The sequence below is a fragment of the Corvus hawaiiensis genome, chromosome 2 (genome assembly GCF_020740725.1).
Source record: "Corvus hawaiiensis isolate bCorHaw1 chromosome 2, bCorHaw1.pri.cur, whole genome shotgun sequence".
NCBI lineage: Eukaryota > Metazoa > Chordata > Aves > Passeriformes > Corvidae > Corvus > Corvus hawaiiensis.
Window position 1 is genome coordinate 54,057,507 of NC_063214.1, and position 27,886 is coordinate 54,085,392.

The following is a 27,886-nucleotide window of genomic DNA, read 5'->3' on the forward strand; positions in this document are numbered from 1 at the left end:
ATTTGTTAAAATTGTTGCGGTTCAGCCTTTGAAAACAGCAATACCACAAAGACTTGTAGGAGAACCCTCTCAGAGCTTGGGCTATGAATCACCAGCAGAGCACCGTTTTTTTCACCTTAATTTTGACTCTGTCCTGGAAACAGCAACTTCCATGGCTCTGGGAGGACATTTCATGCAATTTGGAACTATGGATTATGCTGTGCAAAAAGCAGCGCGTGGTTGAATCTTACTATGCATACTTACTGAAGTATTATGTAATGTTTAAATAAAAAATAAAACAGAAACCAGATGAAATATATAAACTTCAAGATCTTAATAAAAACCCCAATCCCAGAACACAGACGTGTTGGCAGCTTTCCACTCTCTTCTACCTGCACCATAAGAGCAATTTCACAACATGGGGGATTTATGTAAATGGAGGTTGACTGCTCCAGCTCACCAACGGTGTTCCCAGGCATGATGACACATTAAACTCCATCAAAACCTCCACACTGGCCACCTGGTGCTCATAGATCTGGTGAAGTTCTGATGTGACCATAGGTGAATCCCTGTGCAGTTCATTCGTAAGGAAGGCACTGCTGGTGCCTTTTTTTACTGTTTCTGACGGGATGAGAGTTGTGCCTCCCTAACTGTCTTTGTTACCTTGCACACATTTTCACCAGCCCTTGAATGCTTGCTTGTCTGTTTTGCTGCACATTCTTGAGCTTGCAAACCCTTTGGGGTTATTTATGATCTATCCCACAGGGCCCCAGCCTGGCAAGCCTTCCTGTAAAACTACAATATAAACACTAAGTAAACATGCTTGGTACAGCCCAGACATGCTAACACAGTATCTTATTTCTTAAAAAAATCTGTCATACAATTTCTTAATCCAGATGTAAATCATGATTTACTGTTGTATTTAAATTATCACCATCTGTTTAAACTGGACATGAAAAGCAAAATGGTCTTTTCTTCTGCGCTCTCACAGCCAACCTGAAATGCAATATGCATTTTGTACTTCTGAATACGGTGAATCTGCTGTGGATGGCTGTTCTGTGCAGTCATCTGCACTGGTAGTGCCTGCATGTGTGTTTTACACAGCAGCACAGAGAGGGAAAGGATCCAGCAGAAAACAGCAATGTAATTGCAAGTGTAAGAAAAGTGATCAGCAAGTCTTCAACTGACGAGATATTTGCAGTACATAAACTGCCATAACATACTTGCCTTAAGGTGAAGTTTCAGGGTCAGCTTAAGACAGACTAAATCCACATATTATTGCAAAAACGTGAGCACTCTTGCCTTCCCTTCTGTTCCAGTCTGCAAGTTTCTGTCTACTCCCTTCTGCCAGCATTAACGCAAGACTGGGAAAGTGATCTAGACAAAAGTGTTTTTCTGTTCTTGAGTTTGGCCAGGTTAGGTTTAAAGTAAGGTCACTTTCCATACCTGATCATGCATGTAAGACCCAGCACAGGAGTGAAATTACCCCTTTCAAGGGCATCACACCTAGTGCAGTGGAGGTCAGTGAATCCCTGACTGAATCCCTGCTGTGAAAGAACACTCTTAACTGACTAGGTTTCATATGGATAGCGTTCTCTAAGGGGTAGTGCACAAAATAACTATCCATCAGTATGTGTCAGGCAGTGAGTGTACTGCCAGAGGAAATAACTTACCCTAAACAATGTTTCTGTAAGACAGGCACGTATTTAAATCACTATTTTACAGATAAGGAAAGAAACTGAACCACATCAACTTTTATCCCCAAGGTCAAAGAGAAAATACAGAAAGCATGAGACATCTCCTGCCTCTGTACAAGGCTCCTTTTCCTTGCATATGCACCTTTTTTGCACGTGTGAGCACGTACATAGACACAGGGATTTATATTAACATGAAGAAATGTGTCTAACTGAAAAATTGATTTCTGTGGTCAAAAACAAAATAACAACTGTTTTTAGTAGCAAAAGTGTAAACAGTCTTTTACACATTGGGTTAACCTATAAAGACCCATTCCATATTTTACACTACTGACTCCCAAATCAGTTTTGAGATTTTTTTTTAACGTGTAATTCAAGTAATTCTGCTTTGCCAAGGAACAACAGGTATCGATATTATTGCAACAAGTCACAGTGCTTACTAATATTATTTTATTGTTAAGTTCAACTAAATACCACTTGATATGCAGTGAGCATTAGCTATTTTAAGCACAATGGCAGATGAGTTCCAGTTGTGCTAGTATCGATGTAATAGTTTTAGAAACAACAGCTAACATTGATCTTTATTATACCAAATGAGACACTGAACCATTTTCTTTCTGGTTGCCTTTCTCTCCACAGTCAGGCAGTTCCTCAACTGGCAAAGATCCAAAAAGCATGGAGATTCATAAATGCAAATATGTATTAAATATGCAAACATTATGGATCTGTGTGCCCTGAAATATGCATGCTCTTAAAACATAGCAACATAGTTTCCTGATAATACCTAATGACATCTGACAGCTCATAGTATAAACAGATTTCCTTCTGGAAAAAGAATTAGCAGGGAATACAAATAGAGGGATACAAGAAAGTAAAAGAAGTATGTTTACAGGAAGAAAAATAATGCAAGGGCAAGTATAAGACTCCCCAGTGTTGATCATGCTGCAGAAACTCCTGGCCATATTGCAGCACGTGGGGCAGAAGGTCTGCGTCCCCAAATTGCACTGCAGAGGGTTTGGAAAACTCTGGGAAAGGAGAAACGTGAACTTGGGAGCAGAGGTAGGTCAATGAATCTGCAAGCATGCAAGCTTCCTGGCCAGACTCCTCTGGAAAGCAGGAGGAAGCAAATGTGAAGGTACTTGAGGGGCAGATACCCAACTCTGCCAGACCTCTCCGACCCACAACTCATTGTCATGTGTTACATCAGGGCTTTACACTTCATGGGGTCAGAGATTGTTCTTCCTTTCACACAATGAAGCATCCATCAAAGTTGTGCAGTAAGCAGCTTCACCGGCTGGAACTAATGTGGCAGAGGAAGATTTTATTTAAACAGGCAAAATATTGGGAGGGCCACTCTCACAGTTGCCTAAAGGCCCTTCATGCCACCTCGACAGCCAAAGCCAGGCATGCGGAATTAAGATCCCATGTAGCAAAGGCAACTTGATGTCGGACTGGCATAAAAATCCGCAACTGTTGCCTTTGTCCTTGAGAAATCTGAGGAAGCCATGGGCAGGGCAGTGTGGAGCTGGCTGGACGCTGACCTGAGGAACCTACCCCTGAGGCACCTCGAGGGGCCTCTCTCAAGGGGCTCAGGAGGGAGGGAACCCTCCCTGGCTGATGGGCCCCTGCTGACGCTCGTCCTTCCCCTGCAGCTGGTTCTACACCAAGGAAACCAACTCAGAACTCCCTTTTGTGGGCCTGGTTTATGCTGAGATCCAGAAGACTGGCTGTGGGCCCCTGGGAGTCACAGCACTGTGGGGGAGTGTGGGACTGCTCCAGGGGAGATGCCAGTGGTGTCCAAGCCTCCCTGCTGGGCAGGAGCCACTGCCCAGCCCAGCTCCAGAACATTCAGCACAGTATAAGAAAGGATTCAGCTCACTGAGGTGGATATGGAAGAGAAGAATCTGGGGACGTGGGGAATACTGCCGTAAAAGACAAAGCCCTTAGACCTGATACATCTCATGAGCTAAAAGAAATGGAGGGTCACACATAGCTCAGTATAGCTCTGGCTCTAGTCACAGTTTCACCACTGACCTGCTGCATAAAATTGCTCAGGTTCATTGACTATTCACTTAAGTTTCTTTCCTTTCCAAATAGAGATTTTTTTTGCCTTCCTGTGAGGTGTTTCATCTTCCATGGAGGAAAAGCAGTGTGAATGAATATATATGAATCTTCTTGTTAATTAATGCATGAAATCTGCCAGGCAAATTTCATCATTTCAGTTTGTATTTGTACAGCACCTCGGGCAATGTAGGTCCTTTTTTTGTTTTAACTAGGGCTTGCAGGCACTTGCAGGTCAGCAACAGTACACAAAGTTAATTATTCCCTTTCATGAGTGAGTAAGGAAATATATTTTTTAGAAATAAAAGCAAAAAAGAAAGTTCTGGAAGACTGTCTCCTGAGGCAGCCTATTTGCATCAAACCTCTTCAAAACTAACTGAAGGAAAAAGTAGAGCAAACACAGCATATGAATTAAAAAAATAAACTGTCCTAGCAGATATAATGTCTATACAAAATTTTAAAATCCTGGCCTTACTTAGAAAAATAAACAAACATACATAAGCCAGATTATATTTTAACTTCACCATTTGTTCAATTAATTATTTGATATCATGAAAAAAAAACCCCAAAAGATTCCCAGTTAAGATCCCGAAACTGCATATATGCATGTGAAGGTTTTCTGATTTAGTAAATTCAGGTGATCCATTTGTACTTGAAGAAGTTAGAAATAAAACTTTAGCTCCTGATCACACTGATTCTGCAAATACTTGCTTAGATGAGTAGTTCGCACTCATCTAAAGTGGGGGTTTAGTCCATGTCCCTCCCTTCTTCTCTCTCTCCCTCCCTTCCTCCCTTCCTTCCTTCCTTCCTCCCTTCCTTCCTTCCTTCCTCCCTTCCTTCCTTCCTTCCTTCCGAATTCCTTCCGAATTCCTTCCGAATTCCTTCCTTCCTTCCGAATTCCTTCCGAATTCCTTCTGAATTCCTTCCTTCCTTCCGAACTCCTTCCGAATTCCTTCCGAATTTCTTCCAAATTCCTTCCTTCCGAATTCCTTCCTTCCTTCCTTCCTTCGTCCCTCCCTCCCTCCCTCCCTTTCTTCCTCCTCATTCTTTTCACTCATTCCATTTGTTTTTGCCAGGACTTTTCTCTGATTACTGCTCTTTGAGGTGTCACCAGCATGTACTCTTGGCATTAGTTTTGTTTGGACAGTTAGAGAAGGCTTACCTACATGAAAGGAACAGGCTTTTCACACCAGATTTGAGTAGAACTGGACTTTTGTTCTTGATCTGATGATGTTTGTAAGCCATAAAAAATTATACTGACCTTGCTATTGGTCAAGGGGTGAGGTCAACGGGAACCAGTGTTTGTTACCAGACCACTGTGACTAATATTTAAGAGAGGCAATTTAGTCCTAAGCATCCCAGTTCTATTTTGAGTCAACTGCACCTTGGAAAACCTCCAAAGTTGTCCCAGTCCAGCTAAGTTAGCCAAGAACAGGAATTATCTCCTTCTGGATCTGTCCTGGTCTTTTTAAAGTTTTAAATCTTTCCTATAAAGGCCTGTAATTTTTTTTCACTCTTATGTTGCTGTCCTCCACTGTACTCTTTTTTCACCTCCTCACCAGTAAATAAACTTCTCTGTCAGTACCACAGTTGCTTACAGATTTTCAAAAGCAGAATTTTTTGTTCAGCATCCAAAGGTCTTTAAGAAGTGGCTGCTCATTTATATGCCAACCCCACTTAAAGCAGGAGGGCAAACCCTCTGGGTACATGAGCAGAGCTCATTAAATTTGGTGGAACCATGGCTCCAAATCACCCAGAAGTCTGCTGTATACATCTGTCAAAGCCAGGAATTCACAAATAGAACAATCTGGTAAGAAAATTATTTGGTAAAATAATAAAAGTCTTTAGGGATATGTCATCACACATCTTGCAAATACTTTGCATTTCCTTCATATTCATTGTTTGAATTCAAAGATGTCAGGAAGGGAAAATCCTGCAACATTAGAATATGAAATTAAGTTAAGGATCCTGTTATTTCTCTAACATGTGGTTTTTTATTTTTCATTATTAACACTGCCTAGTTTGTGATTGTGTTGACCCTTTGCTTCCTCTGGCTGTGCACTTCTGCCCTTATTCTACAAGGCACCCAATTTACCATAAGTTGGACATTAATTCAATAAATTATTAATATATTTGTAACCTAAACCACAATTGAAATGCAGTTCAAGTATGCAACATTCTTGGCTGGTAAAACTGTTCTCAGTGGTGTATGTTACAGCAGTGACTGAAAAATTATAAGGAACTGACTAGAATGTTCCTGGCATTTTTTATTGATCTGGGACTTGTTTCTACTGATAAAAAGTGAGGGAAGACATCAGAAATTTCAGAATGATGGTTGCAAGAATTTTTTTATTGGTTAAGAGCTGAACTCAAAGACCATTTCTGTCAGTCAGGAAATTCCTATTAACTTCAGATATATTGTTGAGAATGTCATATAAAACATTACTATGAATGTGTAGTACACTTACAAAGCATAAGCAATAATGCTTCTTAGCACTGTTGATGCTAGAAGCTAAAAATATTTGAATAAAGTAACAGAGATGCTGAGCTTGGGGATCAAATGGCTCAAAAAACATATTTTGACATGTGCTACAAACTGGAGTTATGCACAGATGTAGCATTCTATTTTAATACGTTAGCAAATAACAATGGCTGTGTCGTATTCCAGTGAATTGTGCTTGTGTTAAGTTTTATCCAAAAGCCTCTGTAATGAGCTAAGAAACTAAAGTTACTAATGAATTTTCCAACTCCTGTTAATTAAAGAGGTGAGATGAATGTGAAACCTTATCTATAGGATAAATAGGATAATAAGACTTCCTCATGTCATATTTGGCATAAAAGGAGGAAATCTGATGGGTTTTTATATAACAATATTTTGTTTTCAATAAACCTCACTGATCTGGAATACATTAGTGACTTAGTGTTCTGGTGATTTTAGTGATTGTCAGGGTTTGGAAAAGTCACAACAGTAGCACCATGCATAAACAGAATACAAGCAAATTCTGGGTGCTAAAATTATATAGAGGATTTTCTCTGATTTCAAAGAAGGTGTGGAACATCAGAAAGGCAGAAAATTTTACCCATTACTATCAATTCTAACAGATATTTTGACAGTAATTCCCATAAACCCATTCATATTATCAGATGCCTAATAATGGATACTATAATTTCATTTTATGCTGAAGGATTAGTGGGCCATAAAATTGGCTGATAGTGTGACTGGTGATCATAGGATAAATGAAAGGTGACAGATATGCTAACATTTGCTAAAATTCTATGCCAGAATTATTTATTTAGCCATGTAAAGGATGATATCCAGCTGTTCATCAAATGTTGTTTTCCAAAGTTTTACTTTTTCAGCTGAAGTGTGATATACTCATTCTCAAATATGAGATAGTATTTTTAAAGAAAAACTTGTTAAAATATTTTCTAGATGGAAATAAGATGAGAAGGTGAAAAAGCCCTTTTATTCAATCTTCATCTGAACAGCACTCACATTGCAATGAAAACAGCTGAAAAATTGAAATTGTCAGAGATGTAGCTCCTGAATGTAGATATGACTTTCATTGGCCTGCTGAATAATCAGATTTAAGATTATAGTGCACACAGATAGTAAATTATATTAAATGGATAAAAGCAAAAATCTTCCATTTTTTATGGCACTCTACTCCTGTGAATATATTAAATAAGTGAATATTGATTAGATGATGTCTCAGGATTCCATTAGCTATGAAGATGCAAGCACAAAAAGGTGGATAGAATTTAATACTTATTTGAGGACTGGAAATAAGATCTGTGAAAGATTGATTGAATGAATTCTAGGTTCCAGAAAGTACTTCTTCCTGCATGATACAGAAATGCAGAGAGATTTCTGCCATGATGAGGAATATGTAGCATGTCATGTTGTGCATTAATTCTCTGTCTATCTCAGAAATTGCAATGTGACATTTTTCTTAGACTTAGTAGATAGCAAAAATGGGGAAAGCCCCATGTTTCTCAATAAAGCACTCTGAAATTAGGATGCTTTGAGCTAAACTTTGCCTGTCTGGGCTAAACCTTCTAAATTTTGTGTCCTATGAGAGTTTGGGGTGAAGTCTCAGCACAGTCTGGCTTTCATTGTAGAATGCCCCCTGCATGGGCATGGAGAGTGGGAGTGGGGATGCCACAAGTGGTTCATTGATTGATACAGTGTTCTGGTTTGGCCAAATTTAGAAATATATCCGCTGAGAGAAGGCAGGTCACCACTCCTCCTCCGCCAGGTTTGGGAAAAATAAATTTTCCTCAAAGGAAAGTGAAAGAGATAAAAACTATTTATTTAACAAACACATGGGAAAAGGATAATAATGCTAAATAATAAAATCTCTCGCTGTGGAGAAAAAAACCTGGGAAAGTGTCAGAGTCCTCCCTTTGGTCTCCTCGGATCTGGGGCTTGGCCCAGGGCCAGGCCCTCTGCGCCCGGTGGAAAGTCCTCCCGATGTGCTCTGATATTGAAGCAGTCCAGCAGAAAAGGGAGGAAATCCGAAATTCCAGGGAAGGAAAAAAATTCAACTCTCAGTCTCTCTCTGGAGAAAAAGAAACTGAACAACTGGCCAAAAACTGACCTGGGCAGCCGCAAGCCGGGCGCTTCCTTGCTCCCCGCTTCAGCTGAAAACAAAGTCGCTATCTCTGTGTGACCTTGAACAAGCTGCAAACTGCTTTGAAAAAGTTTTGCTCAGTTTTTCCTTCCCCCTCTCAGGCTCAGTTTAAAGGCATAGAAAGGCACAAGAATTAATTTCTGGGCGTAGGGCAGCGATATGGGATACACATCATAAGGTCACCCGAAGACATACAGTCAGCATGGGAGCCATGGACTGCAGGGCATGCCACAAGATATGTAATCAAAGGCTTAGGAGAACCCTGTTCCATAGTGTCTGACTCACTTCTCAAGGAAAAAAACTGTGACAGGTGTTTGCATTATGGGTACAGCCTTTTTAGGAGGGTAAATTATTGTACAGAACTCTCTGTACACAGCGCTCTGCACAGAGCTCACCACGGTGACTTCTGGGTCACTGAGCAAAAAACAAAATGCAAAGACATGGCCCCACATGCCTGCAGTTAAAAGGCTGGAGCAATTCCTGATGCAGTTCAGGCATTCAGGGTTTAGCTACCTCCTACAACGGAGACCTTGCCCAAGAGAGAGGTTGGATGTGGCTATGCTGCCCTGCAGTTAAAACAGCCAAATAGTATGGCCATGGCTAGAGCATGGCAATTCATGTCAAAGAACAGAGCCTTGCACAATATTGCTAGGAGAAAGTTAAAAATTTTGGATTTCAGGGGCCTTTGCTGACTTCCAAAGATTCTTCTTTCCTAAGACAAGCACTTAGGGAGCCCAGTATAAACATACTTACAGCCATGTGCTGGAGCCTGTTAGCTGTGTCTGGTTTAAAAGCTTGTTGGTCCTTCCTTGTGTAGATGTAAAACACTTTTCTTCTAGCATTACCCATAATAGAATAAGCCTCCTTCCCTTCTTCACAGTCATCTCTAAACCCTTCCTGAAGTTACTTGCTTTCTAGGGTACACCTCTCAGTTCCATGCTACCGATTGCTTTCTTGTTCCAAGCTTTTGGAGCTTGAACTTGGTTTTCTTAAAATGTATTTTTAATGGTCCACCTCACAGAAGTCTTCCATGATTTCCTATGCTTGTTACTGTTTTTTCAACATGTAGAATAGTTGGCTATTTTCTAACACTCACATCTGAGAGGTTTCTTTCGAAATACTGTTATTAGTTTATGATTTTTCACTGATCACTGATTCCTGAAATGTGTCATATAGTTTCCAACTGTTGTTGATAAGGATTTTGCAGTGCTCATGATACTCTTTTTCCAGTGGAAGCAAGGTGCCTATTTTTGCTTTCATCTGTCCCAATATTTTTTGAGGTTTGTCATTTTTAAGCACATTTGCAGAAAGAAAAATATCCTAAAGATAAATATGTTTCATAAAAGTAGATATGTGCAGGAAAATATTACTAGAGTTCAAATATCACTCTCAATAGTTTCTGAATCCATTGGGTACTTTCTGTAGTTACAGATGACAGAATGTTTGTCATTTTGAAATACCCTGCAGCAAGAAATAATAGCCCTGTGTTGATATATGCAGAGTAAACAGAAAATCCAAGTGTAATACTGTTGAACAGTCAATTAACCAAGAGAGACACAATTCCCTAGAAAGCCAGGTTTTGTTAGCTCTCAGAACTACTTGTTTAATCAGATTGTCATGTGATTCTAAGGCAAATACCTTAAAAACGTCTGCTACACATCCTTTATCAAACAAATTTGCAGGACAAAAAAACGAGATTAATTTGACCAGACTGTTTTAACATCTTGAAATTATTTCCATATCTCTTGCTATGGATTCAATCTTTTACCAGTTTTTCTCTTATTGGGCACAGGCTGACTCCATGCTGAATGCCTTATCAGCCAATGCACTATCCTTTTTTGAACATTGACTTAACATTAGCACTGTTTGGTCTTCCTGAATTTCCTTAGTAATTTGATATTTATTAAAAATTAACCTAACCCATTTGTTCTCTAATGTCCACACCTCAGAGGCACTCAGTTAAACATCCTACTTTACTAGGGATGGGCTGGGAAGTGCTTCTTTGACTTCTTATGAAATTAGATATTTATTGAGTTCTTCTGCCTTTTCTACATCATTATTTAAACATCTCCTTGATTATATGTCTTATTAATGAGACCAGTGTCAAAGTGCTTCCTGAATTTTTCATGGTAGTTTGTGGTGATGAAACTGGAATATAGCAGAAAATGAATGGTTTTGTGGTTATGATATCCACCTACCATTAAGAGATTTAAGTTCTAGTCCTACAGGCTTCCAATGTGACATTATCAAACTAAAACCCTTTTGTGTCATATGACTACCTCCTTCTGGAGCTTCTAGCAAAGAATTTAAAACATTGCCTGTTTTCCTTGGTCTGTTCTCTCTGGTTCCTTCATGGAAGTCTTAATTCAGTAAGACTTTCTATTCTCAGTTCTCAACCTCCCTCCTTCCTAAAGGCAATCATGATCCACTGTTCTCTCACATCAAAAGACAATAAAAGATAGTCTCAGACATGCCCCAAGATCTCTTGCACCTTTGACATTGCTTTTTCTCCTTGCTTCACTTCATGTCTCAGTTAATCAAACACGTGGTGTACAACCCTTAAACTGAATTACCATTTATCAGCTTTCATGTATGCAGGCCTGACCTCCCTGTGCTGTGGCCTCTCTACCCTTTCCTGCACTGAAAATTTTCTTACATGGTCTTCTGTGATCTCTTCTTGTGCTGTGGACATTTCCTACATCACTGCATTCTATTTTCCTTGGCTACCATTGGTATCTCATGATGGAAACACCCTTTGCTTCATTTTTCAGCTTTCTAAGTCTCAGCTTTTACCTGTAGCTTCCCTTGCTAAATTTTTTCTTTTTGCAAATCATTTATTAGTTAAGCAAATCAGGAACTTTCAAGAGCTTAACCACATCAATTGCTGTTTTATTCTGTTTTCCTGATAATCTCAATTGTACTCTGTTTACCTGATAATGTTTGTGTCTTTCTTGCACTGCAAATAATCTAGATAATCATTAAAATTTCTATTGCCAGTTTCATGCAAGAAATAAAAAGGTTCACTGATAATCTAGCAGGTCAGATTTGATGATAATTGGAGCTAGTGAGGATATCTCTCTGAGCAAGATGGGGCCCCTCGGTAGCAGTGGTTGAGCATTGTCTCTGGATGAGCAGCTTTGGTTGACAGCAAAATGGGCTATCTCTGTGTTCAGGTTCATAAAGATGCCTTACTTCTCCTCCTCTTTCTGGACATGACTGCAACTAGGTGCATCCACAATCAGCTACTTTTTCCAGGTGTTACTACTAAAGATCATCAGGAAGATTTTGTTCTTCATGGTCAGCATGTACCTGGCCTTGGTGCAAACAGGTCAGCACTGCTATTTTTGAGACTTCCTGAATTTACATTCTGTTCCTTTTTTTATTCTATCCACTAGTGTTTTTCAATTCTTTTACTTCAGGATGGTTTCGGAGAGAAAACTCTATTCACCCTTTGAACCACAAACTAGACATAGCTTATCCCTGGTAAAGACAGTTTAAAGATAACTTACTGACACGTGAAGAATTTATCCAGGAAAGTACACCAGAATTGCAGTCAAGCACTGTGTGAAGTTCAAGCCTGTGAAATACAAATGCCCTAGTGTGAGCATAGAATTCAGTTTGTGTTTTTGCAACGTGCCCTACTCAGCACTCACAGCACATAGGCTTTTTCTCCCCCCACTCCACTTTTCAAAAATGTAATTTAACACAGACACGGAGATGATCTCAAGGAGGAATCCCAGGTTCTGAGTAGAGATACCATGGATCAGCTGCAATCAATGAGACTCAGACATAATAAAAAAGCTGATAGAATAGATGACTTTAAAAAAATGGAAGACTTGCATAGGGGCAGGTCTGGGAATGACAATAGGACCCAGACAGGGGAATGCATGCACTTGAAATACATCCACAGTTCATCAAGACCATCTATCCTATTTATTACTACCTTTAAGTCCATATAGTGTAAATACAAATGTATTTGGGAAAAATTTTCTGGGCTTTGTCCAATACTGCTACAAGAAACAGAATACTTCCGGAGTGTTCTTAGTTTCAGTTAAAAGCAGAGAATATAAAGTGACTTTTCAAAATTAATTTTCTGTCTTCTACTTCCATCTACATGCTTCTGATCTCATATGTTCAAAATGACAGGCAGAGAGAGAAAATAAACCCTTAACATTCAATCCTGACTGTTTCCTAAGCAGACTTTTGCAATCTTTACAATGAATATAGAATTATTTTCATAGCCTGAGCAGGATTCTTTATATAATTGATTTCAGTGAGTAGGTACATCAGTTGTTGCTAGGGTTTATCCCTTTGCTGTAAAAGCACTGGCCAGGTTTTAAGAGCATGTCAACTAAAATAATGTGCAATGATGATAAGTGCCAAATTGTTCAGGCAGTAGCTTTAGCCAGTCTTCCTCATTTTGACCGCTCCCTGGGAGGGAGTTCCAGAGGTCTGGTGTTCCTTGCTTGGCTAATATTAGGCTTAAAATGTTCTGATTTAAATATTCTGGGAACGGTCAAGATCCGAAAGAAAAAATGAGGCATAAGTCATTATGCATCCACTAAGGAAAACCTGTGCCAGCAGAAAAACTGAGAAGTCTAGAGAAGGGTGCAGTGTGTAAGGGACATTCTGCCACTATCAATTCCCCCATTATTCATTTAGGATTAGTTTCCTTTTTCCTGATTACAGAAGGTAATTCCTGAAATAAAGCCTCAGTCATCAACTCCGGATGATCTACTGAGCTAAGTGCAAACAGATTCATCTGAATATCTTAAAACAAGAAGTCCTTTCCTTTCTCCACAATAATTTTTCCACAGGCAGTAACAGGTAGGAAAGAGAGTATAATGCCCATTACTGGATTATGGATATTTTTCAGATCCTTTTATTTCCTTACTTGTAGGGCTTATCCACTCTTGATGATGTGTGTTCCTCTCCACAGTAATGAGTTTGAAGCTATCATTAAATAAATGAATAAAATAAAGAGTATGGGAATGTAAAACCAAGTTTCAAAGCATACAAATCATCGAGACTTCACATGGGATGCCTCATACAACTCTCAGACACAGATGCTGAATGAAATTGATTATGACAGTCCCTTCTACATCTAAAGATCAAGACAAAAGGCAAGGCTGAGACTTGAAATTCAGAATATATACTTTATTCCTCAAATACTAAGAGCAGACCTCCCTACCCATCCTGTGATAATAACAGCTCTTTCCCTGTGCCTTCATAGCATTCATGCAGTTCAGATATCTTTGCAAAGTCTTCACAGAATAACCCAGGAATATATTATTTAACAGGACATATGGAATAACTATTTTTTTCTTATTTTAATGAATGTATTAGGACTCCCATTCCACTTAACCAATAATGTATGGCATACTTTTCTGAGTTGCTCTCCCCACAGTTTTATGGGTGTGTGACCAGTTGAAAAACCCTGTTATTCTCCCATGATACTTTCTTATAAAAGTACTTAAATTTACCCCTGCAGTTCTATTGCAGAGTGCTACAGTCTGGATGATATTTGTCACAGTGGTATCCAAATGCTCTTTTAATTAATGTCTGCTATGTAAATGCATACTCCATTTAACCCAGTAAATGTGCTCTCCACACTATTATGGAAACTGCTTTGTATTTAATCTAAACTTCTTGTTCTAAGGCATATAAAGCCAAAGTCAGTCCTCCAGAATAGCTATTGGCACTAATACCTAATTGATAACAAAAATGTCAAGATGAAAATTAGTTCCTATTTGTCCCAGCCTATAAATGCCAGGCTTCCTCAATACCCTGGCATTATGTGTTTTGCCTTTGCCTCCCACATGGGTGTCAATGAAGACCACCTGCCTTGTAGACACAAGGTGAAATATCTTTTTCCTCTGACATTTTTGGCTCCTCCTTCCTCAGGGAAAATCCTGGCCATACCTGTGGGGATACTGTAACACATGACAACCAAAAAGTTTAAGTTCACTGACTGTAAGTTATGTTCCTTATCCCATCCAGCATGATCCCCCACAATAAGATCTTATTGCAAACTTCCAGGAGTTCACTGGCCAGTACCAAATTGATTATACACTTACCTGTGCTCCTGTGGTTTATCCTCTTCCAGCAGTGGAGAGACATCAACTTGTGCACCAGAGCAACCACTATTTGTTTGCAATTGGGACAAGGTTTCACTAGTAGTTTCAGAATAGTCTGGTTCTTCAACTGGGGTATCTGCTTCCACTGCTGATACACAACATAGGATGGCCTTACTCTCTAACTTATAGATGGGACAATTCTGTGAGTTACAAAGCTATAGCCAGCCTAGCCTCTTAGGAGGTACACCTTCTCATATGCCATGCGAAATGAAGAGTTTTGCTCTCGAGAACACACTCATTCTTTGTCTCCTTTATCCTTTAGGCAGTGCTTTCTATATTGCAGAATCATTAGCAAACAAACAGCACAGCAACATGATCCCAAGACATAGCCTAGGCACCAACTTTAAAGCACTCTGTGCAATAACACAGCATGGTATAATAACCTTTCCTGAAATTGATTTTAAAAATGTTCTTTGCTTTCTGTAGTTCTGTCACTCGCTAAGAAAAAAACCCAAAAACAACAAAAGAAAACTCAGAAGTGATCACAATGTCAATGAGAGTGAAAAGCCCAGATTAATTATTACTATTGTCAGGAGCAAGCTATTGTTGAACAACAACCACGACTGCACTTTTTAAGCCTCTTGACTCATTCTTGAAATTGTGTCCCAAAGGAGTGTAACAGAGAGCAAGTCTGACTGCAGAGTGTGCAAACATGCCATTGTGGGAACTGAATTCAGAGCTCAGCACAGTCCCAGAAATCAATGTGGTTGCACCAGAGTAGCTGAGAGTAGAATGTACTGTATGTTACACATTGGAAGTCCTGCCATGAGTCAAGCAAAGAAGAAATACATAGCACACACAAAATGTAACATACCTAACTGGAACTAGACATTTTATGTGATGAAATATTCTGTGCTCTGGAAAAAATAAAGCTTTATTTTAAAATACTGTGACTGTTGTACAAGGCATCTATGGAATGGTCTGTTAAATGCTATTTTTATTTTATTGTAATTGGTTTGCTTTTATTACAGTAGGAGCCAGAAGCTGCAGCAAGGGCTGAAAAAAAGTGGAAATTCCATCTACTTTGGGACAAGAAGTGAAAATATCAACATGCACCATGGAACAAAATATTCTGAAAAACATGGATTCAGAAACAATTTAACATGAGATCTTTTGCTAGCTGAGCACAAAATCTGCAGGTGTCTGCAATGTGAGGGTGCCCGGTGGGGTTTGGAGGTTGAATTGCCTGTAGCGTCATCCTGTCCTGGGCTGGTAAGACAGCAGGCTCATTGCAGCTGTGGGGCTGGTGGTGAGAGCAGAGCGAGTGCTGCATCCATACAGAGGGAGTCCAAGCTGGGAGTTCACCACCACAGGGACAGATGAGGCTAAAACTACAAACCCAGTTGTAAAACACAGGGTTGTTATGAAACCGGGTTTCTACTGAACTGAGTTAAAACACAGTATCTTGGCTCAAAGAAAAGCCTCAGAGCCATTTGGGAGATGTCGCAGAATGTTTTGCTTTTTTGTGGTTGTTTTATTTTTTTGTCCAATGGTGCCCTGATGGTGTTAGAGGCTGCACAAAGCTAATTAGACAAGACAGCATATTTTTAGTTAAATTCCTGTCTCCGTCTCATGAACCTGGCACTGATGCACCATTAGGAGATACTTCTCCCTCTCTCACAGTGCTCTGTCTGCACTAATAGACTGAACAGGCTCAGGCTAGGCTACCCCAGCTCACTTTTGCCAGCATCATCTAACACTGTGTCTGTCCATGGCTCGGGAGACTCATCCCAGTAAGCAGTATGGATAAGATCTCCCTGTTTTGAGTGAGAAAAAAACCATGGGGGTCCATAAAGAGGCAGACCTCACCACATCTCTCATCCTCTGGGTTCTGTCTATGATCTATTCCATGTGCTTGCATGGTACGACAAATATGTGCCCATGTGGTACTTAGGACAGACAATGAGGCTGGGTGGTAGGAATCCTTGTTTTTTGCACCATCAGTTTTAGCTCAAACCTGTCCATCAGTTCTCTTCATCAGGCATATCCTGACTGCTTGTGCAGGGACATGAGAAGGGGAGGAGTGGCTGCTGCTGAGTGCCACCGGGCAGGGAAAGAGTGGGGCTGCAGTGTTGGCTTAAAATATTTGTGAATAGTAGTAGCCACACCTAACTTTAGGTATTTACCCAGCTAAGTTTTTTGAGCTGTCATTGCTGGGGTTCCACCCTGCTTTTCATGAACAGAAGCAAATATCTCATGTGAGCACAGAGCACACTGGAGAGCAGGGCTACAATGTTCTCAGTTTGAGGACTTTGCTAAGTGCCCGTGGTCAGGCTGGAGGCGCAATTTCTAGGTGGCTTGTTGCAACAAAAGGCCTGTGGGAGTGCAGTAAGGTGGTCCAAAATGCCTGATGCCAGCACAAATGTTTTAACTATAAGAACACATTTCTCTTGTGATAGAGGTTTTCTTTATTAATGTAGTCATTTCTATGAACATTTTATAATTGGACCAGGTACCTGGAAATGAATATGAAGTATTGAAGTTACAGAGCAGAGTATGCATGTACTTATGAATTGAAAGGAGAAATTCTAGTTGAAAAATGCTTTACTGAACGTTAAACCTTCCTCTAGTGAAAATTAAAGGGTTGCTTAGGACTGCCTACTTTTGCTATCAAAAGGTACATCAGATGTTGAAGTGCAATTAAAATCCAGTGGGGCCAATTTTGCAGCTAATAAAAATTTGCATAACTCGAGTTCACTGGAGCAATTTTGATTTTCAGCACCTGAGGATCTGCCTCTTAGTTTTAATTATTTTTTCAAGTGTTCCTCTGCTGTGGCAGAAAGGGAGAAGCGGCAGAAAGCAGCCAGTACGAAAGAGGAAAGGTGTATGTCTCTATTACCTTACAAAAGCAAAGGTAGCCATAGGGAAAATGGGAGCTTTAATCCAGACTAATACTGATAGATGTAGGAATATATGTTTTCTGTTCTGTTTTGCTTGGGTGTTATTTTGGTTTGTGTTTTATGTAAAAAGGATGAAAATTCCCTTCAGAACATAGTCTTGAACAGTCTGCTAAATAGACACTTTTATCTGTGTAGAAATAGATGTTTGTGAGACAGGCTTATTGAGAAAATTACAAAAGGCTTATTTCTCACTCAATGAAAGGATGGCTCTTCCTTCAGTTATCATTATTGCAGTTTGCTGCCTTCCATTTAAAAAGTAAATATAGCTCTCAGTAAATTGACCTGTCCTTTAACATAAGGGTCCTCCTTGAGGTCACATAAATGCAGTAAACTGTGTAAGAGCATGTACCTGAGGGACAGGGAGGGTATACACAGTACTTGGTTATGTGTGGTCCTTAATTTGTACTCATCCATTTATAATAAATTTCTATAGAGGAAATGCTGTCTTAAAATCCATACTTTAGTCATCAAACACTTGCTAAATGATGCTTTTGTGTTACTTTATCAGTAGCCAAGGATAATACTTGATGTGATCAAATGACAGCTGCACTGACTGTATTTTCTCTCCTTTCTAATATGGTGGTGCAAAACATCTTTGATACAGAACACACTGATGAACTGTTAGAGAGGGTTTGGCACAGCTTGCACTAATTTAAGACAATGTTTTAATAATTGTTGGCTGCATCTGAAGAGCAAAAATGTGTCCTATATAAAAATCAAAACAGATGATTTGGAGCCATGGGGAAGTTACTCCTCTCCTAAAAATTTTCCAAGGCTGACAATGTCAGGAAACATAGCTGCCCCCTTGCCTGGCTCTGTCCTGTTCCAGCCATATGGCAGGCATCCCTCTGCAGACCTGCCAGAGCTGGGAATGCTTCTTCCCACCCAAGCCGAGGAAGTGGGGAAAGAAAGGCAAGGCAGATTGAAGGAGAGTCCAGGGCTGCTTCAGAGGCCACAGAACAGCTGCTCGTGCCCCTAACTACCCATAAAGAAGCAACTACTGAAAATGCTGGGTGTAATTAATAGTACATAGGAAAATCTTCAGAGGGATTTTGTAGGCACGTGAGGCTTGTTTCTGACCATAATGGTTGCTGCCGGCAATCTGCGCCCACACTACATTCAGCAAGGGTGTGTGGGGAGCGGGCGTGTAGAAAAGGAAGAAAATGGTTATTTTGAAAACATTTCAAATCTTTAGTATCTGCGTAATCATTTGATCATTCAGAGAAAACAATAAACCTTTTACTAGAACCGGAGTCCTAAAACTAATCACAGAGAGTAAACAAAAGGGAGTGAGAAAGAGAGGGGAAAAAAAAAATAAAAAAAGCAAGTCTCTACCTGCTACTACCATCTAGTGGTGAAAAAAGAAATAAAGGGCGTTTTTGCAGGAACACTGTGGGAGGGAGGAGGCTGGTGAATAGAATTAAGAAATCAGAGAATTGTTATCTGTCAGCCACCTTATCCCCCCAAAAGGAAACACACGCATAATCTGCTGCACCCACCCCTTGCTCCTGTCACGAAAATTAAGCACAAAGCCAGAGCCATGAATAGAAAGGATCAGTAAGGGAAACATACTTATCTTGACCTCAGAATTCACATCTTTGTTTGATATGCAGATATGACTTAAGGTCTTCCACCCACGGCCATCTTTGCATTCATATATATGTGCAGTAGCTAGCAAAACAGAACCTGAATTTTCGCAGTTAACTGCAGGAAAATACAAGGCCATGAACATAAACTGAGTGCTGCTCCTCTCCTAGTGGCTCTGTGCGGTGGAGGTAGTGAGTTTACTGTGATGACCTCAGCTGTCCTCACACTCCCTGCCACCCTGCCCATGGCATGCTCTCTCCTCCTGGCCTGATTGCCCTCTGACCTGGCACCTCACGGCAGCAGACCAGAGGCTCTGCTGGTGCTGCTAGGTGGGGGCTGGGTGCTTCCACATGAGTGACAACTGGGACTCCACCAGCGCCTTATCTTCAGCAGCACCCCTGAAGGACCTCCTTTGAAGCTGCCAGTCTACCAGGCAAACTCGCACCTTCCAAGGAAGCGAGCTTACCGGTCTGAAATGCAGGGCTAAGAAACCATGTACTCTATTTAGGACAAGTACAGCGAGGGGAAATAATAGCAGACTTTCCAGCTGTCTTGCACAACTTTTTGACTTCGAGCTGTTCCCTTCAGCTCAAAAATGAGCTGCTTCTCAAGGTGATACACATTTCTTCACAAGCAGTGTGAAGGTCTTTCAGTTCTTCCAAGCTGCTTCTGTCCCCACTGCAGCCTGCTTTCTCTCTATCACTGATAACCCTAATGCCTTCTAGCTGGTGGGAATCTCAACAGAAAATTCAGTAGTAGACTTTTGTGTCTACACATGTATAATGCAAAGCAACTTTAGAAGTAAGGTATAAAAAACAAGAACACTATAGCTATTAGTTTTTAAGACAATAATTAATGGGCAGGATTAATTATTTTTTCTACACTGGAAGACAGAAAAAATTGTCATTGTAACCCAATGACTTGGACTGAAGTCTGCTGCTGCTCTCCTATATTTCATTAGGGTTTCTGGTGCATATGTATGAATCTTGGCAGCTTCCTGCAGCCTTCAGTAGTTATTCCATCAAGGCATCAGCTTTGGTGTCAGGTGTAATTGGAATTATGCCTACCATACCTGCAGCCGCTGGCATATTGTGTATCCTCAGATCGCCTCTTCCTTCTGCCTGGACCAGGACAGCTTCCACACTGCTGTAGCTCAGTGCAATAAATGCATCTACAAAATGTGCCTTTCCCTTCTACACAACTCTGAGTGCAATCAAAAGTTTATGTACCTCAGTTCAGAGCACATTGGTACAATTCGGACAAAACTGATTTCAACCTTAAATTCAATGCCCAAAATTAGAGTAATTAAGTCCTGTAAGTACAACCTGTACCCCCTCCAAGGGGGAAAAAACCCCAAACAACAGGAAACAACCAACAAGAATCAATCCTGAGAGATGTATTTATTTTAAACTTATTGTTTCAAACTTAAAGTTGATGCCTGAAATGAGTCAAGCAACCACTAAAGTGCTTCTCTCCACTGAATGTAGCAGAAAGTGAGAGTGAACAACCGGAGTGCAAGTTATAAAACTAAAGCTGTGAGTTCAGCATTGGGTGGATGGGAGTTTTCACTCCTGTTGCGACACTGAAAAACAGGGAGTACTGGATGGGGAGAAGTTCCCTATTGTTCCCTTGTGAAGAAAGCAGCGGTTACCCAAAATCTGGTTCTAGAAGAACTTAAGGTATAAAATAGTGCTCTGAAAACAGCCCCATAGGCAGGTTGGATGTCCTTTTACACTCAGACAGGAGATCACTGGAAGGCTCGTCAGCAGTTTATCACTGAGATAGGTCCTGGTCCTTCTACCAGTAGCATCAAATTCCACCAAGTTAGGAGGACCAATGTCCCATGTCCCAGGTGACACTCAAGCATTATTTTTTTGCAAACAAGCGGTAGCAGTGACAATGATAAATAATTCATGATCTGTCTCCTTTACATCTCTCTGGCTGCATATCCTACAGCCATTTATTAGAATGATACTCTCTCACATTTATTCAAGTATCTATTGCTGAAGGCTCGGAGAAAATAGAAAAATAATTATTCTTCATCAGGATGCACTTGCATTTATAGAAACAGTTGATATATTTATAGAAGTGTTATCTACCTAAACACTTATTCATGTAAGTATGCTAAGAGATTCTATGGTATTTATAGTTAAAGGAAATAAGGAACTTGAAATAAAAATGACATGCATGTTTGTCTAATAATCATTTAGTTCTGATAGAAGTTGCTTTTGCCATTGCATTTATTTAATTAATCCATTTATACATTTATTATTTTCAAGCCTTAACTTAGATATTCTTTCACTTGCTAGATGGGTACACTTTGTGTCATCCTTTGTACTGGTAATTGTATATTGTTCTTCTCATGAAACACCTAGAAGTGTGTTCCTCCTCCATGAGACATCCACAAAGACCTTCTTTCTGACCAAAATGTGTAGATTTGATTTTCAACCTCCCACATAGAATTAAAACAAAAATAATGAATACTACTAAGATCCCCTAATTATTCTGATTAGACAGTTGGCATCCTGATGACTCAGTTAAAAGGGACTTTTGTACTTTATTTGCAAGAATATTAAGCCTCCATATCAGGACTTAGTCCTATGATGATGATATGTTTTTTCTTCTCTGTTTTCCCCTAATGAATACATTACATGTTTTTATTTTTTTTAGCTTAGTTTCTTGAGAAATAATCTGAATAAGATTGCATTATCTCACTGTTCTCCTCCTCCTCCCTCTTTGTCCATTTTTAATCAATTTAGGCAGAGGCCTCAAAGACTGTGAAGTCTTAAAAATTTTGTAGCAATCAGGGCCTGATTAGAGAACACTGACTTCATTGATTCTGCTTCTGAGTGAAAAACCCAGAGGATTTGGTCATGCCTCAGCTCTGGTTATCAGCATCTCCCCAGGGACCAGCATGGGCAGTCGATGTGACTGTGGCCCTCTCTCTTGCTTGTGTTGTCTCTTGCCCAGGCAGCGAGAGGCGGATGGGGAAGGGGTGTATGGGTAGGTGGGGGCACTGTCCTGTGGGAGCATGGGGAACAAAGCAGTCCTGGGAGCACTGTGGGGCAGCTATGGGACCCTGGAGAGACTGTGTGTCATACAGTGGGAGTCACAGTGTGTGGAGAAGCTCTTGTTCTTGAGGTGAGCAGGTGTGAGGTGCTACTTGGCCACTTGCGAGACAAATCCATGTGAAATAAGATTTCCTTAGCTTCCCTGTTTATGTACTGACTTCCTTTCTTTTATGCTCAGCTTCTGCTGTTATTTTGTCCACTGTTCCTGCTCTGGCATAGGTCACAGAGACCTGACTACTTCCCCAGCCTATAATATTTTCTGCAAAGGACGTGCTTTTGTTGTTTTCTATAACTTTCTTACAGAAGGAAACTCCATGTATCCTAGGTTATTGTTATAATTTTTTTCATGATCATCATTTTCTAATGTGAAAAGCTATTGAAAGTAAATGTATGCTGCAGCTTTATTACATTCCATTTAGCAAGAGTATTTTTTCTTGTGTGTAAATGCTTTGTGTCACCTTTAGTTTTCTTCGTGCTTATTTTAACTCCCCGTTTCTTGTTTGCTGCATAAAAATAATTTATTACCCTCTTCTCTGTAGTTTCTAGATACTCAAGAAGTGCAATGTCATGTGCAGACTCCATAGGTACTTCTCATTTATTCTCTGTAATCTTACTGCAGTACAGCTTTCTGAATACTTCCACCAGGCATGTAGAGAAAAAGGGGGTGGATAGAATTGCACTAGAAAATTTCCTTGCCTTCTTTCTCTCGCTCTTAAAAAGTAGTTACCTCATGCTCTATGATAATTGCTACTATGAGGAGATAAGTGCTGCTTTAACCCCAAATTGATGAGCTTCACGTGGCAATTACTTGGTGGAATTTCATTGCCTATGGTACGCAGGTCAGATTAGATGATTCTTCTGGCATTAAAATTTATGAACCTATAAATTTCTGTTTCTCACTTGTTCTCGTAATGCTTCCTAACATTTCCAATGACTAACAGCCCTCTCATCTATCAAATACTCAAAGCTTAGGTAAATTATCCTGCATGACCTTCAATGCTTTTCTGCCATTTTAAGTCTGGTCTTCCAGATGTTGTGCCCCTAAAGCTCTAAGTAGGTTAGGAATTATGAGTGCCTAGAGATGCTGGATGAGAGTTTGATATACTGCTTCAGTGTGAAAAATCAGGTGGCTTGTCCTAGCCATAGGTTGCTTGCCTTGTAAAATCCTTTTTAACTAGCTAGCTTACAGGAGTAAGATATTTATAACTCAGAGGAAATTTTTTTTTGGTGTGTGTGTGGATACATTATGATGATAGGAATTTATATTGATGTGCTTAGGAATTTATTATGGTTGTTTCTAACCAATCCCCTCTCTGTGGACCCAGTTGTAAGCTCTCTCCTGCCACCCAGGGTCTCTCTCTGATCATGTGTTTGGACCCAAGACTTAGTTCTGATGCAGCACAGCTGCATAACCTCCCCACAGACAAGTCTGAAAGAGAGGTCAGAAAGTCTGTATGGAGATAAAAAAGACAAAATTACTGGAAGAAGTAGGATTGTTGTGATAAGATCAGAAGTAGCCGGTGTATTCAAGAGGAAAAACATCAGCGTGGAAAGGTATGAAAAAGTAATGGAAAAAATTTAGGACACTGATTGTGCTGGTTGGGGCTGCTGGTTGTGAATGATCAGCTCACCAGGTAAAAATGGACAGTGCCATCAGGAGCAGGTGCACATGGATAACCCTGTGACAAGGAAGACCTGCTCTGTGGAGCTGCAGAGGCCAGCCTGCCCCTCCCTGCTTGTGCCTGCTGGGCCGGCCAAAGCAGTCCGGGTACTTTGTTAGGGGTGGGGAGCACATCTGTGCTCAGCCTTATGGCTGGATAAATACAGCTGCCTAAGCGCTTCTCTCTGTTTGCCATTGAATAATTGCTCTGTGCTTTAAAGTTGTTTTCTTATCTTGTTGCATAATCCTTTGTGCCACAGTATCAGGATGCTGGAACAAATGAACCCAGGAGAGGATCAGTAGTAAGTTCCTTAAACATCAAGTTCAAAACCCCCATGCATTTTGCAAAAGTTACATTTCTTTTAAAGTTGGTTAGCATTTTTAAAGTCTTCATTCCAATTTTCCCTTTTGTCATGATCTTAATAATGTTCTTGTCCCTGCTTTCTGCTGCTTCTATTGTGTGTGTTGTATCACTAAGTTATTTGAAACTGTTTGTAATGATTCATCTTTTTCCTTCAGGAAGAAGACTTCTCCTATAGTGGAAGCTTTAAGTTAGAAGCAGGTTTAACATACAGATTTGTGATATCCCAATGCAGCATGAGCTGAAATCTTCAGAAAAACCTTTGCGTTGTCACTGGAAAAGGTGTTTGGACTACAAGGCTAGATCCTGGCAGATGACAGACATGTTTCTAAGTGGCAAGCACAAGTTCAAGTTCAAGTTGCCCTGATTAGGCAGCTGAAGATTCCTCAGAAGGGAAGAAGGAGAGTATCTCCTGGTGAAAGAAAACTTTCAGAAATCAGATGGGTGCCCTTTGCAGCCTGCCCAACAATTTTAAGTGCTCCTAGAGACTCCTTCGTTATGGGCTGGAGGAAATTAAAGCTTCAAAATCACTGAGAAAGCCTGTGTGAGAGGGCTGAAGGAGGGAGTTTTGGGTTCACTCTGAGTGGCACTTGGACACATAATGCTTGACCAAGCTACAGCTGCCATTAGGTGTAACAGTCTGGAACTGGTCGCTTGGCAGGGCAGGTAAAAATCTGTGTGAGAGGAGATTGGGAAACACCTTTAGAGCATGTTTAATACATAATAGGATAAATCAGCTTTGTTAAATGAAAGTGGTATAGTGACTGATGGATGAGGACTACTATAATCATTTACAAAGACAGACCTATACAACTGTTAGCATAAAGACATGCAAGGCAATGACAGCCAAGATTTTCTCATGGGAGGAAAATTGAAGCCAGAGACATAAGACATTTATGTGGGCACATGGGTTATTAGTTTTTGATTAAATTTCATTGTTGAATCAATTGCTTTATTGTTTGCTAATGAAGGATCATTTTTAGCAAATATTTTTATTATAATTTATATTTAGTGTTGCAGCCTTTTTTATAATAGTGAGTACTAAGAAGTCATGAAAGGATTTAAAATCTTATTATTTTAGAAGTATTGGGTCCTCTGTCTTAATGTCCAAGTTCTTAAAAATTTCTTCCTCTAAGCACAAGAGCTAAGAACTTGCCTCCCTCAAACTCTTATTTAATTGCTTCAGCAAAAGAGTTTAGGAACTTCAGGAAAAAACACAAATTATCTGTGATCCAAATAAAAATGGCACAGCTGACAACAGTGATTATCTCCTTAAACCATGTACAAGGGAAGATCTCACTGTACGTTTGAAGAGTAAAATACCCAGAAGGAGTTAGGCTTTAAATAAGTGAAACAACCAAATGGTTGAAGAAAGGAAGATATTTTCACAGTGTCTCAGCTGTAGATTCCTGAAAGATCCCTCCAGGGAGAGTTTATCAAATAAAACGCAGATACCAGTTGTTTTGCAGTTTGGACAAAGAGAGTTTGCACCACATATCAGTTGAGACATAAACCAAATATCTCTCTGATAAACTTTGCTTTCTGGGCAAAGCTAAATCTGTTTCTGAATGTAGTAAGCAGGAAAACATTTGGCATCTCCTCCAGAGTAAGAATGGGATTCTTAGGTTATTGAAGCTAAGAGGAAGGTGGTTGCAAGATGTTTTTAAAATCAACTAATTTCTGTGGGTATTCTAAATGAGATCGTGTCTTTCATTAGCCACAGCTTTAATCAGTGTATTCACTTATTCTTCTGATGTCTTACACAAGGCAGTAAGTCCAGTGTAAGAATCTAGTAGTCCAGGTCATAACCCAAACAGAACATGAGATGAAAAAACAGGAGAAAATATTAAAAGCATTCCTTTCTGGTTTACTTTTTTTTTTATGCAGACAAAGTGAATAAAAGGTTTTCCACCTTAATAGTTAAATCTATACCTCAACTACGGCATTCTTTTACTTGGAAAGCAAAAGGACCATTAACAGGTTTTGATGATTGCTTTCTTTGAACCAGTCAAACAAAAATACTGTCCCTTATGTGAGGCTGATATGGTATTTACCTGATGAGCTAAAATGTTTCATTTCATTTTGTCCCTCAGGGAAATTCTGTCCCAACAGATTCCCTTTTATTTTTTTTTTAACTTTAACTTTAACTTTAACTTTTTTTTTTTTTTTTTGACTTGGTATCTACTTTTTTACCAGTTGGTAAAAACAGAACAGATAAATCAGTCTTACTGGAAAACAAACAAAAAAAAGAAAGGTATAGGTAATTAGATTTGTATACATATAGAAACTAATTTGCAGAAGAAATAAAACTCTTTTACTCTAGAACCTGATCATTTTAACATATATTTCATCTACTTTCTACAGAATTACAGTTTTTTTTAACAGGTAGAAAAAAAAGCCTTTAGGAAAATTTTCTAAATGTATTTTCAGAATTTTTTCTTCACATACAATCTTGTTGCTTATTCTTACAAATCTGGGTTCATCATTATCTCTCTAAAACATGATAATAAATCTCTGCTTCCTTCCTATACCTATGAAGGTGGGACCTTTTCCTGTGCTATACTAACTCAGTAGGAGATGCTGCATAACATTTGTATTCATTGCCCTTTTCTATATGTGCTTTAAGGCAGGATAAAAAAATAGCAATAACAGAATTACTATTTGTCCCAAAGATGATCGGTGGAAATTTTCTTTGTGACTTGGTGATCTGGTAACTTTTAGTTGTCCCTGACTTTACAATAATATCTACTACTATCTCTCCTAAGTTTTTTTGTTTGTTTGATTTGGATTTCACTTTTCCTTTAACAATATCCTTATGGCAGAGAACCCCTCATGGTTCAAATTCCATTTTCATATGTAAATGGTGGGATATTCAACTGACTAAAATAAGTGCAATTTGAAAGCGCTGTTCATTGGTGTTTACCAGAGCTTGATTTTATGTTTTATGTGTTGACCACATTGTTGCTTCTGGGCCTCAAAATCTGAGCCAAGAGTTAAAACTATATTTTCCCATCTATTCTTCATTCTGCTAGAAAATTACTTTCTTTCAGTTGTAAACAAAGGGTGATTTATCTTTGTGGCTAGAAGGAATGGAATTAGCCCATCGTAAATTCAAGGTAATCTGTTTCTCCATTAGTAGCTTTAGTTCAACAGCTAATAAAGGCAGAAGACAGTACATTAGAGAATTATTGTAAGGTGACATTTTAATGAGAACATAACTTTTGGGGAACTGAAAAAGGATATGCAGCCACAACCCCAGTAAGATGTTGAAGGCTGGCCTGACTTTCTTTCATCTGAGGCAAATAACTGCCGGGGTGGTTTTAGTTAAATGTGCCTCAGACTGTCTGTACTTGCTCTGCATAAAGAGCAGGACAGCCCAATTCATTAAACAGAAAGAAAAGGATGCTTCTGTTCTGGCCAGGCATGGCTGCCACACAGCATTTCAAGTCTTGAGAAAAACACTCTTTACTTGAGGCTGGACCTCAAGTATGTTTTTTATGACCAATTTGCTATAAATGATTCATTAAGAGCATTTCAGAACTATACCCTTGGGTGAAAAAAAAAATAAACTTTCTACGCATGCATCCAGATTCAAATATACATAGATACATCTTTCCTACTTAGAAGTGTGCTATGTGCATAAACCTATGTCCTTAATCCACTTGCTATATCTTATTTATTCTGCAGTTGGATTTCTCTTCAGTTTATGACATTAAATACCACATTGCTTAAATAAAATACCTGTATTTCTGTATTTCCAGCCATTGATTCAGCAGTGTCCTTCTTCATATTGTGTGCTTTT

The 27,886-nt window shown here is 39.6% G+C and overlaps 1 long non-coding RNA gene across 1 annotated transcript; it reads left to right on the forward strand.

The window, feature by feature from the left end:
• The first annotated feature begins 5,446 nt into the window (after window positions 1-5,446).
• On the forward strand, window positions 5,447-27,846 carry LOC125322052. Its single transcript, XR_007201828.1, has 2 exons — window positions 5,447-5,544; window positions 15,477-27,846. It is a non-coding gene; the product is annotated as an uncharacterized LOC125322052 (long non-coding RNA).
• The last annotated feature ends 40 nt before the right edge of the window (window positions 27,847-27,886 follow it).